The sequence below is a fragment of the Vombatus ursinus genome, unplaced genomic scaffold (genome assembly GCF_900497805.2).
Source record: "Vombatus ursinus unplaced genomic scaffold, bare-nosed wombat genome assembly UNPS02014820.1, whole genome shotgun sequence".
In the NCBI taxonomy this organism is placed as follows: domain Eukaryota; kingdom Metazoa; phylum Chordata; class Mammalia; order Diprotodontia; family Vombatidae; genus Vombatus; species Vombatus ursinus.
The window spans coordinates 20,488,725-20,502,445 of record NW_020954598.1 but is presented as its reverse complement, the minus strand read 5'-3'; the positions used below and the strand labels follow the sequence as shown (position 1 = coordinate 20,502,445).

At 40.6% G+C, this 13,721-nt stretch overlaps 1 protein-coding gene and 1 long non-coding RNA gene across 3 annotated transcripts in view; one reads left to right on the top strand and one right to left on the bottom strand.

Moving 5' to 3' along the window:
- The window catches only part of POC1A (POC1 centriolar protein A), a 176,088-nt gene that overhangs the window by 146,546 nt on the left and 15,821 nt on the right, over positions 1-13,721 (bottom strand). The window lies entirely within an intron of this gene.
- Positions 1-13,721, top strand: part of LOC114024135 — a 29,090-nt gene that overhangs the window by 9,567 nt on the left and 5,802 nt on the right. The window contains exon 2 of the long non-coding RNA XR_003566874.1: positions 4,987-5,065. This is a non-coding gene — a long non-coding RNA (uncharacterized LOC114024135). The remainder of the gene's footprint in view (positions 1-4,986; positions 5,066-13,721) is intronic.

Below are 13,721 nucleotides of genomic sequence, written 5' to 3'. Positions count from 1 at the left end.
GGCCAAATAGAGATGAGGCCAGGACGGAATGGAGCTATTTTAACATAAGGCTCTGTCTGGGTAAGATTTGAAGAGACTGCAAGCAAAGATCCCTTAGGGGAACATGCAGTTTTACTGATTAGCTAGCAAAAAGCCCTAGGGATAACCACTAGTGATGAATCCAAAGTAGCCCATAAAAGATAAGACAAAAAGCAGCTAGAGTCAATGAAGAGGAGGGAGTAGGCAGGTAACTAACTCCTGACCCAAACATGCCTCTGTAATGGTGAGCCTGGGAACTGCCCTGGGAGCTTAGCTCAGCCACAGCAGAGGCGCATGACCATTTGAACAAAGGCAAGAAGAGGATTAGAATTTAAACCTTAAGAGGTAAAACAAGCTGCCCCAAACAAGCTCCTTTCATCTCACCCATGACGATAGGGAATAATGACTGGGCTGGATCCTATAAAGAAACTAAAACCAATTTCAAAAACACTAGTCGATACTCTAAGTTGAACAACGTGTTTAAAACCTGTGACTGGTATGTAAAGTAAATCACAAAAGTTTGTATTCTCCAAGTGATAGTTCAGTGTATATATAAATACAATCAATTTTACTTCAGAGCAGTTAAAAAACAGAGTGCAAATTTTCCTCAGGGTAGCCTATGGTTTGTCTATGACAGCCAAAATAAACCTGGACTTAAAGTCAGGAGATTGAGGTTTGAATCCTGCCTAACACATACTATCTACATGACTACAGGCTGTGTACAGCTACTGTCCCACTGCAGTCAGCTGTGTCTATGCCTCGTGTCCAAGGCCTTGAACAGAATGAATGTGCTTTGAATGTTTACTGATCAGCCAGTCAAGCCTTAAAGAGACTGCTACATCCTCTCACCTCAGTTCTTTGTTTTTATGAGGGCTACTTGACATGTGTTGCCATGAGCAGAGAAAGAGTTGAAGATGGCTGCAATAGGGGCAGCCTGGGGAGATGCACGCCTGGCCAATGCAGATTTTGTGGGCAGAACAGAATCTTCGTGGGCTGAGTGATTTGGGAAAACAATCTGCAAAGCCATCGTAGGTGTTAGAGAAATGTTCTCAGAGCACCACCACCATAGTAATAATTAGCTGTGCTCTGCCAGGAAAGACAGAGGCAGAGGCAACAAAGTACCTTATGGCACCAGCTTACCCAGGCACCACAGGTGCTTTTCTGACTAGCCAACCTCTTTCTCATGACATTTGACTGAAGTTAATAGAAACTGACTGCATTTACATCAGGCTTTTGATTCATAAAACGAAGATACTTCAGTTCTAAGGATGAAGGCTAGCTTGAGGAACTCCTCTCTTCAAACAACACATAAACACCCTCTTTAAGGAACGGAAAAAATAGATGTGTGAGTAGGCTAACTCAGGCAGAATTGTCTTCTGGCAGCTGGACTTCCAGCTTAAAATTAACTCTTTCCCACTCAGCTCTAGGTTATAAAAAGACCAAGGAAATGGACACAAACCAGCCCTGTGGGTTTTTGTCATCATGGGAAGGAAGTCCGAAAACAGGAATGTGAGACTTATTTGAGGAAGTGGTAAGATTCAGAGAATAAACAGGAAACTTGGGAGCTTCCAGTTCTAGTTCTACTAGTCATGGAGTATTTGTCTAGGGGACCCTAGACAAATCATTTATCCTAGCTGTGTATCCACAGCTTGATCCAAAAAGGGGAATACCCAGATTGCCTACTTCACGGTCTTGGGGTACGTGACAACAAATTAAATGATAAAAATTCTTAGAGACTTGTAAACCAAAAGCATACCAAAGATCTTAGAGATCATCTATACACTTTATATAAGGGAAAATGAGTCATCCCAGAAAAGGAAACTGATTTGCCCAGGGTCTCATAGTTAGTCTCAAATTGCTAACCCAATACCGAAACAGAGTCTTCACATGACTTCCAGCCTTTAGAACACAGAGACATTTCGATTTCTATTTAGTATCCGCTGCAGTTCAATAGCTACCATAAAAACAAGGCTGTGGCTCCCACTTGGTGCCCTGCAGCACCTCTCCAAGTACCCTGCAGATTCTGGCTAATGTCCCTAGAATTCCTGGAAAGACATTACTCTGGTTGTTTCAGAAATGAAGGGGGAAAGGGCAGGTAGGTGGTAGAGTAGATAGAGCATGGGCCCTAGAGTTAGGAGGACCTGAGTTCAAATCCAGCTAGTTATTATAGCAGATGTGTATATACATACACATACACACACACACACAGACACATATTATAGTTATAGTTACTTGCTGTGTGACTTTGGGCAAGTCACTTAACCTCAATTGCCTCCAAAAGTAAAAAATGAACAAGGATACCAAGAAGAGCTCAGATTCCTCTCCTTGGATTCTTATGTCAGAATGAAATTCCAAGGGGGAAAACTACTTTTTAAAGCCTAAGCCTAAAACAGGAGACAAGTCACTTAATTTTTCAGAGATTCAGTGCCTTTTCCCTTCTTCAAAAGGGGGATATGGATACCTATGTACCTACCTTACTACCTGCACCTTGCAAACTTTAAAGAACAACGTGTCAGTTATTTTTATTATTATTACTCAGAGGGGATGAGCACTATCTTCATGGATGTGTTAATTCTTCTGCTGCCCTATGAGACACAAAGATATGTTAAGCCAGAGTCTCCAGACAGTGCTATAAGTTAACATTCCCAGCCTCAAGTAGAAATTTCAGCAAGGGACCCCTGGGACTCATTACAAAGTACAGAGCCCAGAGAAGTCAAGAACCCTTGGAGCAGCTGTGCCTCCTTACAGCTGTTAGGGCTGATTCTAAAAATGACACTGTCTCGCTTTCAGAGCAGCAATATGCTGCCCCCTCACGGAGACATTTTCATGCATGAAAAGCGTGCTGGTTCTCCTAGAGCAGAGATCCCTCACAGTGGTCATGTGGTATCCCAGTCATACTCTGAGTTACCTCAAGTGATGTCATGAAATCCACAAAACAAAATTATATTCACTTAATTATTTAAAAATGAGAAGTAGCACTTTCTTGGCTCAAAGTTGCAAAAATCATTTATTTCAAAAACCACGAATATCTGATGTGGAATTACAGTATAACGACATTGCCACATCTCCAACACTGACTTTGGCTTCTCTCCCTACTCTGAAATCCTCAGTGACCAGCCTTCTAAACCTCAAATCCAATGGCTTTCTTGCAAACCTAACACTGCTATATTTCTCTGCAACATTTGACAATGCTGGGTATCTCCTCCTCCTGACTGCTCCCTCTTCTCTGCACCCTCATGGATATCCCACCTCCCTTTACTGTTCCTTCTGGGTTCTTCCACTTCAACCTCAAACCTCCAACCTCCCCAAGGTCTGTCCTTAGCCCTCTTCTCGTTGTTGTCTTTCCCTTGACAATCTCACCATTCATTCTCATGGCTTTGATTCCCAAATCTTTATCTCCACAACCACCCTCTCCCCACCTTAGCTTCAGTGATACATTTCTAACTGCCTGTAATGGACATCTCCACCTGGATGTCCAATCAACACCTCAAACTCAGAATGTCCAAAACAGAAATAATCTTTCCCAAACTTGCCCCTGCCCTCACCACTTCAATTCTGCTGATAGTTAGGCATTTGAAAGACTAAACTTGAGAATCATCTCTGAGTTAGGAAGAGCTGGGCTCATATTCCACATCTGTTACTTACAAGCTTTGTGGCTGCAGACAAGTCCCTTAATCATGGTAAGTCTCAGTTACCTCATCTGTAAAATAGGGATAATACTACTCGTAGTATCTACACCACAGGTTTATTGTGAAGATCAAATGAAATAATGTAAATCCCTTTACAAACTTTAAAATACTACAAAAATATCAGTAATTTCTGCAACTGTTCTTTTTTCAACTACAACAGGCAATCATTTGCCAAGTTCTGTTGATTCTACCTTAAATAACTGACAAGCACTTGTTCAGCACCTACTGTAAACCAGGTGCTGCACTAGGCATTGTGACATATATAAATGTACACAAAGTAGTTAGATACAAGGGACTCTAAGAAGGAGAGCACCGACAGCTGGGGAGATCAGGAAAGCCTGCATGTTTGAACTGTGTCTTGAAGCACAACAGGGATTCCCGGAGGTGACAGTGAGAAGACAATACATTCCAAGCATGTGGAAAAGTCAATGCAAACACAGCAAAACAGAACACAGGCGTGTAATGTATGAGGGACAAAAAGCAGGCCAGTTTGACTGGATAGCAGAGTGTGGGAGGGAAACAATGCACAATGAGGTTGGAAAATAGGTTGGAACCAAAGTGTGAAGGACTGAAAACTAAACAGGAGTTCATCTTTTGTCAAAGAGGCAACATGAAGCCACTGGAGTTTATTATAAGGAAAGGGAATGACGTGGTCAGATCTGAGCTTAAACACGATCAGTTCGGCAGCAGTTGAACTAGAGTGGGGAGAGACGAGGCAGGGAGGTCAGTTAGGAAGCTGTTGCAATAATCTGGCTGAGAGGTGGTAAAAAGCCTAAACTAAAATAGTGACTATGTGTGAATAAGGTAGAAATGACAAGAATTGCCAACTGACTGGATATGTACGGAGTGAGGAATGAGAAGCCCAGGTGAGCATCAAGGTCATGGACCTGAGATACCAGAAAAATGGTATCTTTTCAAAACAGATAGAGAAGTTTAGAAGAGTTTAGAAGAAGGTGGCACTTCAGCTAGGGGGGTGAGGGGGAAAAGGCATCGAGAATGAGTTCTGTTTTGGACATGTTAAGTTTGAAGTATCCCTGGGACAGCCAGTTTGAAATGTCCAACAGTAAAGTAGTGATGTGGGGTGGGAGCTTGGGGAGACATGGGAGCTAGATATAGAGATCTGTGCAGACATGATCATTAAACCTGTAACCTGATAAAGTCACTGAAAGAGAGGGGAAGAGAGAAAAGAGGAACAGGGAAAGGGAGAGCACAGGATAGACCTGGGAAACCACCACAGATATAATAATTCAGCCTTTCTTTCCCGTTCTTATCTCCGCAGTTCAAGCCCTGACCACCTCTTCCCTGGAATACTGGACTCTACTTATAAAGATCTCCTAACTGGTCTTCCTGACTCCAAGGTATCCTCACTTTCATTCCATTCTTCACACCAAATACTTACACAATGTTCTGAATAATCACTTCTGAACAAGGCACTTTCTTGCTCAAAAGCTTAAGGATTCCTCAATGCCTACCAAATACTCCTGAGTTTGGCATTCAAGGCCCTCTACAATCTGGACCCACTTGTCCTTACTTCACTACATTCTAAGCACTCAATTATTCATCATCCCCCATTCTTATCCTTCCCTCTGTCATCTCTGTGCCTTTGCTCAAGCCATCTGGCAAAGCCTAAAAATGGACTTCCCAAGCCCCCATGGCTACTGTTGAAATCTTTAACCCTTCAAAACCTACTCCTCCATAATGTTTTCCCTAATCTCCCTAAGTACAAGTAATAGCTCTCTCCACAAATTTCTCAGAGCCCTTTGAATGGGCCTCTCTAGCACTCAGCACAAAACCTGGCACATGAGAGACAATGAATAAACACTCACTGACTGACAGATTTGACTCATCTTCTCATTTGTATTAGAGCTGTGCTTTCAAAGATCCCAAACTGCCCGGGACATGCAAAAGTCCACCTTTTTAATATTAACATTCCACTGGGAATCCTACATGGATGCAAATTGTGAACACAACCATCTCAAAAGAATCAGAAAGTTTAAACTCAAAATTCTCGGATATCAAAAACCTTCAATAATCTGATATCACCAGCCCTTTTCAGCACTCCCTCTGATATTCCTCCTCCACAAAACTACTTTCCAGCCAAATCTGAACATCCCTTTTCCCTGAGCTTTGGCACCTCCCAGACTACAAACCAACTTCCCCCTCCAGCCTCACCTAACACTTTATTTGACAGCTCTCTCACGTATTTGTCAAAAAATACTGTATATCAATAATCTGTTGGTTTTCTGTGTACCACCCCAGACTATGAACTCCATGACAGCAAGAACTGTGTCATTTTTCATCTTGTATACCTAGAATCCAGAACAGTATGATGATTATAGGAAGCATTTAATTTGCATTTGGTGACCACCTAGCAGCCCTCCAGTAGCCATGTGAAAACTTCTCAACTGTATTATCTGCTTTAGAAAATATAAATATCCTTTTTTTCCTTCCTACTACCCCAGGATTGGCTTCTTCCCTATCTGAAATTTCAGCCTCTTTATTTGGGGTGCCTACCAGCAGGGTAGCACTTTTTACTTGAACTGCAGGCAGGACCTGAAACTGTAACATGTTGTTAGCTTCCCTTCCTTTCTCTTCCTAGCTGGGGGAAAATTCTCAAGGACTACTAATAGAACCTTAACAAGCCAGCTATGGCTTATATCCAGTTTGGTGTCCCAAAACCAGAGTTGGGGATTGAAAATAACAACACAAGCAGTCAAGAAACTTAATTATGTTCTCCTTAGGCCAAATCCCCAAATTTCATACAGAGTCCTAGAATTCTGACTAGAGGGGGACCTTGTGCATCATTTCCTGAGAAACTACTACATGTAAGGCCTTGTGCTGGCACTAAAGGCTATTAAGTTGACTAAGACAAAATTTCTTCTTTCAAAGAGTTTATATTCTATTACAGAAAATGAATGGTATGTGGATAGAAAAAAAAGAACAAGGCAAATTACAATAAAATGCAAACAAAATGCTATGAAGATTCAAAAGAGGAACACTTATGACAAGGAGGGCAGGAAAGAATAAGATGGCATCGTTTTTAAAAAGCAAATTGATAGGTCGTGTGAGCAACAAGATAGCAGACTATACACTTTCTCAAATCCTCATGACCTCTCAAACCTTCTCAAAACAGAAATTATGCACAAAAGATATAGCAATTTCAGCTGTTTCCATAGTCAAGGACACCAAGAATTAAAAACAGGTAAAAAAAAAATGCACAAACCGACTGACCTTCACAGACACTAAGCTCACTCAGCACCCCTCTTCTGCCTCTTACATTACCCAGCAGTGAGGCTGTACTAGAAGACCTAAGGATGTGACGCAGGCTTACATCAAAACCCATCCCTACATCTAGGTCCCTCCCACCCCAGCTCCTTTCAGTACCATAAAGACCCTGGGCCAGGCTGTAGAAGCTTTCTTGGGTCTTGACAGCAGCTTGGCTATAGCCCTTGAGAAGCAAAAGCCTGCCAAGGACTGTAACCTGGAAGCACTAATTCTGCAAAATTCTGAAATGCTGGTAGCTCTAAACTGCTGGTGCTGGGGAAAGCAGGCTCTGAACTGCCAGTGTTGACCAAAGAACTAAGGAACAAAGGGAATGGGAAAGGTCACCAGGACAGAATACTGTATGTGTAAGGAGCTGTGTAGCACTCCACCAAGCCTGAAGGAAAAGCACAGCATCCAGCTGTGCTGAGTTCTGACCAACCAAAAGTCAGCTGGGGCAGAGACCTATGCTGGTAAACCATAAACTGATCAGTGTGGGAGGAGGCCGAGACACTTTGAGATCAAGTCCCCAAGGAAACTACAATCAGAGGTGAGGGAGTAAGAAGTAAACAAAGAAAATAAGGGGCGGGGGGGGGGGGGGAACTGAAAGTATCAAAGACTCCAGGAAGAAGAAATATCAAAGACCTTGATAAACAGATAAAAACAAGAACAACAGAAGAAAATATGGCCTTCAAATCTAGTAAATGACTCTAGGTATCTATGAACACTGCAAAATGAAGGAAAATGATCCCACATTTAACAAAAACAGAAGAGTACTCTGTGGAAGTTGAGGAGAACATGGAACCACAATATGCTATTCCTGAGTGGTTTAAAAGAGAAATGAGAATTATGAGAGCAGAATTATGTCCTGCACAGCAAAAACAATGGGCAGAATAGAAGAACTTGAATCTCCAATGGCAAGTCTCACCAAATAAACAAAAGAGAAAATAATAGATTGTGAATGCAAATAAACAAAAGTAAAAAACAATCTAAAAGAAGAGAATCAAAAATCAAGAACATTAAAAGAAAATGTGCTCATTCTGCAAGCAAAACATACAGATCTCAGAACAGGATAAATAGAGACAACCTAAGGATCATACATCTCCCAAAAGAACATAACAGGACAAAAAATGGGTAAGAGATTTAAACCTTAAGCAAACAAGACACAGAGGCAATTACAAAAGATAAAAGAGGTAACTTTGATTACTTAAAACTGAAAAACTTCTGCATCTAAGGTAAGAAGGGAAGTGGTCCAATGTGGGGAAAAATTTGTGTCTCAAATTTCTCTGATAAGGGCTTGGTATCCAAAATATGTAAACAATTAATAAATATATATAACACTAATAGCCATTCCCCAATAAATAAATGGTCAAAGGGTATGAACCACTAGTTCTCAAAAGAAGAACTACAAAGTGTTCACAACCACATACCAAAAAAATACTGCAAATTACTAATAATAAGAGAAATGCAAATCAAAACAAATCTGAGGTTTTACCTCACCTTTCAAACTGGCCAAAATGAGAAAAAATGGCATCAGTAACCGTGAAAGGAATTTTGGGAAGAAAGGTATTGTGAAATGATATAACCACTTTGGAAAGCAATTTCTAAAATGTGCATACCCTTTAAACCAGAGAACCTAATACTGGGCCAAGGAATCCATCAATAAGAAAAAAAGTCTTCATATAGTCCAAAATTTTTATAGCAGCACTTTGAGTGATGGCAAAGAATTGAAAGCAAAGTAGATGCCCATCAACTGGGGAATGGTTTAACAAATTGTTGTACGTGAATGTAATAGAATACTACTGCGCTATAAGAAATTATGCATGTGCAAGGATCTAAGATAATTCCAAAAGACTCATGATGGAAAAAGCTATCCATATCCAGAGAAAGAACTATGGAATCTGAATGCAGATGGAAGCATACTATTTGCTCTCCTTTTCTTTTGTTGTTTTGTTTTGATTCTTCTTTCTCATGGCTCCTACCATTGGTTCTAATTCTTCTTTACATCATGGCTAACATAAAAATATGCTTAATATGAAAGTATAAGTAGAGCCTGTATCAGATTGTATGCCATCCTGGGGAAGGGGGAGGAGTGGGAGGGGAAGAAAATTTGAAACTCAAAATCTTATGAAAAAAAAAAATCTTATGGAAGTAAATGTTGAAAACTAAGAAATAATAAATAAATAGTTTAATTAAAAAAAAAAAAAAGAGTTGCGCACCAATGGGGCTTATAACATGCCTGAGCCAGGAGGCCTGAAGCATCAATCCTTCATTTTGTCAGGATGGAGGGTACAGGCAAGTGTCACAGGGAAGCAGCTGACCATAAAATTGAATATATTTAATTGGTAAAAAAGAAAGAAAAAAGAAATTATGCATGTGATGAATACAGAGAAGTATACAAAGATCTACACGAGTATGTGCAGAGTGAAGTAAGCAGAGCCAAGAAAAGAATATACGCAGTAGCTACAATGTAAATGGAAATAACAATGACACACCAAAAAATTCAAAAGTAAATGTAACAAAATTATAAAGATGAAGCTGGACTCAAATGATGACAGATGAAAAGACACCTCCAACCCACCCCTCCATGGAGGTAGAAGGTCCACAGGTTTACACATAACACACATTTTGGGACTTTCTCAATGTACCTATCAGTTATGCTAGTTTTTTTTCCTCTCTAGAAAACAAATGGCTCTCTAAGTGGGGGAGGGGGAAGGATACATGGGATACAATGGTGATGCAAGAAACAAAAAGCATTAAATTTAAAAAATTATTTTTTAAAAAGGTGATTCAATCACTAAATGCAACCCCAAAGCTCAACAAGTCCTCTGACAAATTTCCCAAAATTTCTTCAGGTTTGCCTTTGGAACCATCTATATATCCAGTTTATTACCTTTACTACATAAACCCTTCTTTTATATTCCAACTGCAAATGAGTTTCATCCCAAAACTTTGCATCTTTCCCTATTATGTTAGCGTTGCTCAAAGGGAACAGATGCTGTGCAAAATATTTCTCACATATTTCAAGTGCCAGAGTCTACCAATTTTTTTTTCTTCAGCCCTTTGAAACTGTGCTGAAAGGGCTTTTGCTAGATTGTCAAAGAGCATTGCTCTCCTATACCTACACTATTTTCCTCATTCCTAAAATCATTCCCAAAGCTCAGAGGAAAGAAGCCATAGGATGGAGCTGTCAATTTAATTCCCAATGAACAGATCATTCTCACCAGTGACAGGCAAGTGACAAGAGCCACCTCACTACAGAATGGAGTCACGAAGCAGAGACAAATGACATCAGCAGTCAAAATGTAGCCTGAACCATGGTGCAGATTCAGATAATTTAATAACTATGAATAGAAAACAGGAAATCAACTCTCTCCCAAGCCAGATAAGAAGCCAGCTGGGAGCATATGGATTATTGCTTGCTATCAATATGCTACAGTATCACACAGGACCCTGAGCCAGGCAGAAGAGAAATTTGATATCAGTATTGCCTAAAAAATGTATTATGGGGGTTAGAGACATATTCTCGTACACTCCCCTCCTTCCAAAGAACATAAACACAAGTGAAGCGTAACTCCCAGCTGAATCCAAACCATGGCAGAGGAGACTGAAGTTACTAAAAACAATCATCAAGGCTCACTCAGCTCTATCTGCCATGTTCAGTAAAAAATGACATTTACATAGTGCTTAAAAATTTGCTAAACTCTTCACATATATTCTTTCATGTGAGCCTCACAGTAACTCTGTATGTACCCTGTACTGGTAGTATTATCCCTTTTGGAGAGAAGAGAAAATTGAGACTAATTGAGATACTAAGTGACATGGCCATGGTCACACAGCCAGTAAGTGTCAGAGGAGGGATTTGACTCTCTAGGCCTTCCTGACCAAGTCTAATACTCTTCCATGTCTTTTAAGTCTAATTCAATTCACTATGTTACACTGTCTCTTTTAGAAATGGCACCAAATAGGGAGGGGAGAGACAAGATGGTGGAGTAAAAGCAGTGACTTGCTTGAGCTCTCCCCCAAACTCCTCCAAATACCTGTATAAAATGGCTCTAAACAAATTCTAAAACAGCAGAACCCACAAAAAGACAGAGTGAAACAAATTTACAGCCCAAGACAGCCTGGATGGTTGATTGGAAAGGTATATTGTACTGGGCTAGGAGAGGAGCACAGTCTGGCGTGGACGCACAGACAAAGCAGGCCTCAATGAACCTGGAGGAGGCCTCAGAGCACTGAATCACAGGCAGCTGTGGCGGTTTCCAAACTTCGAGAACACCAAAAACAACTTAGAAGGTCAGTGGGAAAAGTCTGTGTCTGCGGTGTGAGAGAGTGTGAGAGAGAGAGAGAGAGAGAGAGAGACACGGCAGCCCCAGTCCTGAGCATGGCCCTGGGGCAACAGCTGCCTCCAGAGCTTCTGGCCCACAGACTGAGGGGGAATCGAGTGGCTGACCACAGAGGGATTGCAGGGATCTCTCTGCTGGTGCAGGATTCTCTTGCTTTGCCCATGCTTAGATCTGGGTCATGGTTCTGGGTGGCAATCCTGGGATGAGGTGGAGTGCTGGTGTAGTGGAGCTTGTAGTGGGCCATGGAGAGGAAATCCTCCTCACAGGTCGAAAACAGAAAAGAGTGCTTGTGGTCACTCACAGACCACAGCATAGGACAGAAAAGGAGTAAACACCTTGCCCCTTATCATACCACCTTTGAAGAACTGAAAATTTACAGATCTCTAGAAGTATCTCTGAAAACAGCTGCACAAAACCCCTGAAGCTTGGGATAGTACATTCTCCACACTGGAAGCAGACTCCTACCTTAACAAAGAGTTTAAAACTCAAGTAATAGGCTGGGATCATGAATAAACAAAGGTCCAAAAAAAGTCAGACCATAGAATCTTTCTTTAGTAACAAAGAAGATCAAAACATATAACCAGAAGAAGACAACCAAGTCAAAGCTCCCACATCCAAAGCCTCCAAGAAAAAGATGAATCAGTCTCAGGCCATGGAAGAGCTCAAAAAGGATTTTGAGAAACAAGTAAGAGAGGTAGAGGAAAAACTGGGAAGAGAAATGAGAGTGATGTAAGAAAATCATGAAAAACAAGTCAACAGCTTGCTAAAGGAGACCCAAAAAAATACTGAAAAAAAATAACACCTTAAAAAATAGCCTAACCCAAATGGCAAAAGAGGTCCAAAAAGCCAATGAGGAGAAGAATGCCCTAAAAAGCAAAATTGGCCAAATGGAAAAGGAAGTCCAAAAGCTTAATGAAGAAACTACTTCCTTAAAAATCAGAATGGAGCAATTGGAAGCTAGTGACTTTATGAGAAATTAACACTGTAAAACTAATCTAAAAGAATGAAAAAATAGAAAACAATGTGAAATACCTCACTGGAAAAACAATTGACCTGGAAAATAGATCCAGGAGAGAGAATTTTAAAATTATTGGACTATCTGAAAGCCATGATCAAAAACAGCCTAGACATCATTTTTCAAGAAATGATCAAAGAAAACTGCCCTGATATTTTAGAACCAGAGGACAAAATAGAAATTAAAAGAATCCACCGATCCCCTCCTGAAAGAGACCCCCAAAGGAAAACTCCTAGGAATATTGTAGTCAAATTCCAGAGCTGCCAGGTCAAAGAGAAAGTATTGCAAGCAGCCAGAAAGAAACAATTCAAGTATTGTGGAAACACAATCAGTATAACACAAGATTTAGTAGCTTCTATATTAAGGGACCGGAAAGCATGGAATATAATATTCCAGAAGGCAAAGGAGATAGGATTACAACCAAGAATCACCTACCCAGCAAAACTGAGTATAATCCTTGAGGGGAAAAAATGGTCATTCAGTGAATTAGGGGACTTTCAAGCACTCTTGATGAAAAGACCAGAGCTGAATAGAAAATCTGACTTTCAAATACAAGACTCAAGAGAAACATAAAGAGGTAAGCAGGAAAGAGAAATCATAAGAGACTTAATAAGTCTCTTATTAAGAAATGTTTACATTACTGCATGGAAAGATGATACTTGTAACTCATGAGATCTTTGTCAGCATTAGGGTAGTTGCAGAGAAAAAATTATATGTATGTATATATAGATAGATAGATAGATAGAGGGCACAGGGTGAGTTGAAGATGAAGGGGTGATATCTGGAGAATAAAATTAGGGGGTGAGAGAGGATTATACCGGGAGAAGGAGAAAGGGAGAGGCAGAATGGGGTAAATTATCTCACGTGAAACAGACAAAAAAAGGCTTTTACAGTGGAGGGGGGGAAGGTGACAGGGAACAAGTGAATCTTATTCTCATCGGATTTAGCTTAAGGAGGGAATAACATACACATTCAATTGGGTATGGAAATCTCTTATCCTTCAGGAAAATAGGAGAAAGGGGATAAGAAAGCATGGGGATGATAGAGGGGAGAGCAGATTGGGGGAGGGGGTAATCAGAAGCAAACATTTCTAAGGAGGGACAGGGTCAAAATAAAGAATAGAATAAATGGGGGGCGGGATAGGATGAAGGGAAGTATAGTTTTTCACAACATGATTACTGTGGAAGTGTTTTGCATGACTACACATGTATAACCTGTATCGAGTTACTTGCCTTTTTAATGAGGGTGCTGGGGAGGAAGGAAGGGAGAATATTTGGAACCCAAAGTTTTAAAAACAAAAGTTAAAAAAATTGTTTGCACATGCAACTGGGAAATAAGAAATACAGGAAATAGGGTATAGAAATCTATGCTACCCTACAGGAAAATAGAAGG